The 4,072-nt window shown below is 31.9% G+C and overlaps 1 pseudogene; it reads right to left on the bottom strand.

Annotated features, from left to right (window-relative positions):
- Positions 1-1,075: 1,075 nt before the first annotated feature.
- Positions 1,076-1,426, bottom strand: LOC109679389 (NADH dehydrogenase [ubiquinone] 1 alpha subcomplex subunit 5 pseudogene; annotated as a pseudogene).
- Between the last annotated feature and the right edge of the window lie 2,646 nt (positions 1,427-4,072).

Below are 4,072 nucleotides of genomic sequence, written 5' to 3'. Positions count from 1 at the left end.
TTGAATTCAACCCCAGTTTGGTTCACTCCAAATCTTCAGCTATTTCCCTTATGTTATACCACCATACCAGACAAACTGCTTCAAGCAGATGTAATTTTGTTTCTTCTCTATACACAGTTACTATTCTATGTTATAAACTATAAGAACAAACCTAAGAAGTTATTGCCTAGTTAGATATTTTTAGGTAATAGAAATATCAATAAGCATACCATACTTTTCAACATTAAGATATTGTCAATTGCTTCAAGACATTTTAAACAGCTTCCTGAAGCTGAAAGAAAACCATATTTTAAAACAATAATGTTTCAGAAAAGTAGATGAAGAAAAAGTACGTTTTGATATACAAGAGAAAAGCTGAAAGGGAAATGATTTGCCATCTGCTCACTGTTCTACCCAACAAACAGAAGCAAACTAATTATTTATACACACATCTCCCTGCCCCCCCCACACACATTGCACATGGAGTCTACGCAGTCAGCATTATTGTACTAACAGCATACACAGCCAGTCTCTAATCATCTTTAGTTGAGAGATTCAAGTCGGCAGAAAAGTCTAATAAGGTTCTTAGGCTTTGTATTAAAGAATTATGTGAAGGAAACATGTGAGAAGTTTCTGAATATAGGTATTCACCAGAAGAATACAATAGATCACTTCTTTTTGTTTTGTTTTGCTTAAACAGTTACCAATAAATTTATTTAGACAATAACAAAATTCCTTTTCTCTTTTTTCCAGAATAAAAAGAAATACTGTGCTGAAGATACTAAAGATACTTCACCTTTCAAGTGTAGCCTCTGCACTGAATGTCTGTAGCAAATTTTTAAGTTAACTTTCAAATCTTTCCATAACTTCAACACTCAAATAAATTCCATCTTTGACATAATCTACGTGAATACTGTGCAAATCAAAAGTTGATTCACATGACCCTATGACCATAAATACAAATTTTAACAAGTCTTATAGGTATATCCTGTATCAATTTTCTTGATTATGTCAATATTATGAACACACTTTTAGCGTAAGAGAACATTTAATTACATCAGCTTTCTGTCAACCTCTTAGAGATATTTAAAGATGATTATATTGTCCATTTCCACTGGCTAACAGGAGACATTTCCACTAATGGCTCCCATGGTTTCAATTGCAACATTTTTTTCACCAAGCTTAGTTCTCTTTCAGCTTGATGAATCACCTCTTCTATTTGGCCACCATGAAGTTGGCCTTGTAATGTTTAAAGATCTGGTTCTACCTTAACCATATCCAGCTTCTCATTTGTAATCTGTTCAATATATTTTATATATGCTACATCAGTAGGGAACTGTACAAAAACATCAATAATCTTTGTGTACAATATTCGTAATCTTTCAAGCAGAGTGTCACACAAAGCCAATCCTCCAAGGCTAGTGATGTTCTTCAGCACACCCTCCATGACAAAGCCAAAATTCTGAAGATGCATAATGGTTCCCTTCTGAGTGAAGTAAAAAATCGTTAGTTTTGCACTAATAAACTGGTTCTCCAGTTTATTTAAATGTAAGTGATTTTCTAGTCAGAATTAAGATTGTGTCTCTAATGTGTTAGCAAATTATCAATGCACGGGAAAAGAGAAGTCATCATGTCAAATTCTGATGGTACCTGTGTCTCATCTCTGAACTTGTACAGGACCAGCTTCAGATACCTAAGGGAGAAACACAACATGTGATACAGTGAAAATGTCAACCCCTACCCACTGACCCTTCATCACTATGCATTTGTTTTTAGGGCCTTTTGCATCTTATTTCTAGATACAGTCAAATGAAATGTTTATTGAAAATCTGTTCATATAAAATACCTGAATAGACACGTGTGTTTATACATATACATATGCATTTGTGTGTATATATACAAATATATCTATTTAAAGTATGAGAATATTAGATTTAGAAATATTTCAAGTTTATAAGGCCCAGTGTCTACATTAGGTTGCTCCCTCAAAACCTGCAACAGATTAGAAACTGAAGTATGAATTCTTGTGAATAAGTTATTTTTTTAATTCTACCTCAAACACTCACGTATTGAAGCCAAAGTACAGCTGTTCTAAGAAGCTGTTTCTTCAGGGAGGTTGATCTTTTAACTATTTCTGTATTCACAAACTGTTTTCTCCAAGGATTGTAACTTTCTGCTCAAATTTATTGCACCTTTTTACATGATTTTTGGCTCTGGAATTCAGTGATTATTATAGTACTTTAGTAACGTTAAACAAACACAACAACAATAAAACTTCTCTGTCAGGCCTTGCTGGTCATTTATTAGCTGACAAATATTACTTTGTGAATTTGATCTTTTTGTGAACAAGGTGATTAAAGAATATCAAAAGAGAAACTGTGCTATTCATTTGTGACAATAGCCTTTAATTGTTGCCTATATAAATAACTGACCTGGCCTATGTTTCACACTTTCTCTAAAAAAGATATGAGTATGTCCAAATTATTAGTCATTTTTAATATAGCTTATTAAATAGGTATTAACCACAGAGCTATTTTTATGCAATCATGTGAATTAAACTTCTATGTATGGTGATATTATACATATTATGTTTTCACTATTCATTTCAAATATTAGTATATATTTCAAATATATATTCTCCCTCTTGATCTCTCATTTTCTCTATAAATTAGAAACAAGAGCTATAAAGCAGGTTTTTTTTTTCACTTTTTCATTATAAAGCAAGTGTTTCTTTTCACAATTGACCTGAAAAATATTAGTTATTTGCTACAGCATGAAAATGACACAATATAAGAAAGGCATACATGAGTACGGGTCCCTGAAGAAAAGTGAAAAATGCTAGAACATTCTGCAGTGTGTTTACCTGCCTACAACCACACAGGGACCAATTATACAGATTGAAGATGGCTTGACAGAATCAAGAAAGAGTTCAGGAGCCCCTGAGAGAGAATCAAAGATTAGATCAATACAGTTCTGGCAAAAATGAAAAAAACAGTAATTAATATTGGAGACCCACCAATAAATTAGGTAATTGTGTTAAGGAAATGATGTGGGACTTTTGCTGCCCTAAAATTTCCTTTGTAATCACTTGGAAGGGCTTAAGTTAGTATGGAATCTTTTCCATAAATAACATTTCCTTACTTAATGGACTAGGGGGCAATTAACTAGATATATGTGTAAGAATGATAATTAAAATAATGATCCTAAATATACTGAAAATAGCCCAGGAAAAAGGAAAAGAGTCACAATGCCAAGTCATAACTGATTATGTGTCATGTCAGGAACAAGTGAAGATTTATGAACATTTATAGATTATATTACTAATGTCTAAAAATGTGTACCTATAATTCTATATGCTTATTTTTTTAAAATGAGATTATAAAATTAAAACAAATAGCTAAATAAAGTTTTATCATGAAAAATTAGCACATTTTCAGAACCATTAATTTTCCAAAGTTAGTACAAAGGTATTATAACAGGATATTTTTCAGCTGTGTTACTAAATATAAATTTTACTACATATCTACTAATAGCATTGTAAAAATCACACATGAAATTTTGATAATGTTGAAATTATATTCTGTGAAGCTTTGAGAAGACTTCAGGATATCTTGTATCAATATTTTGATGAAGTTCTTTTTACATGGCCATACTATTGTTTGTGTAATGGTAAACTAAAAACTCTTGTCTTTCTAAGCACTCTTTGCTGAAATTTTCAGAGATGACTTAAGTCTGCCTTTTACCTCCCTCACCTCAGTTTATTTTAGTTTAGTTTTTTCCCTTAGCTTCCACAAATGAGAGAAAATTGATATTAGTCTTTGTGGACTGGATTATTTCACTTAACAGGATAACCTCCAGTTTTATCCATTTTCCAGAAAACTACATAATTTCATGCTTATTAGTGGCCGAGTAAAATTCATAAAACTCCATTCTGAATATATAGTACATTTTCTTTATCTATTCATCCATTGATGAGCACCTAAAGTGACGATATATTTTGGCTATTGTAAATAGTGCTGCAATAGACATGGTTTACGGGTATCTCAAATGTAAGCTGATTGACTTTTTGGGGTATATATCAGTTAATAGGAAT

This window comes from Castor canadensis, chromosome 13, assembly GCF_047511655.1.
Source record: "Castor canadensis chromosome 13, mCasCan1.hap1v2, whole genome shotgun sequence".
NCBI lineage: Eukaryota > Metazoa > Chordata > Mammalia > Rodentia > Castoridae > Castor > Castor canadensis.
This window is presented reverse-complemented; position numbering and strand designations above follow the sequence as displayed.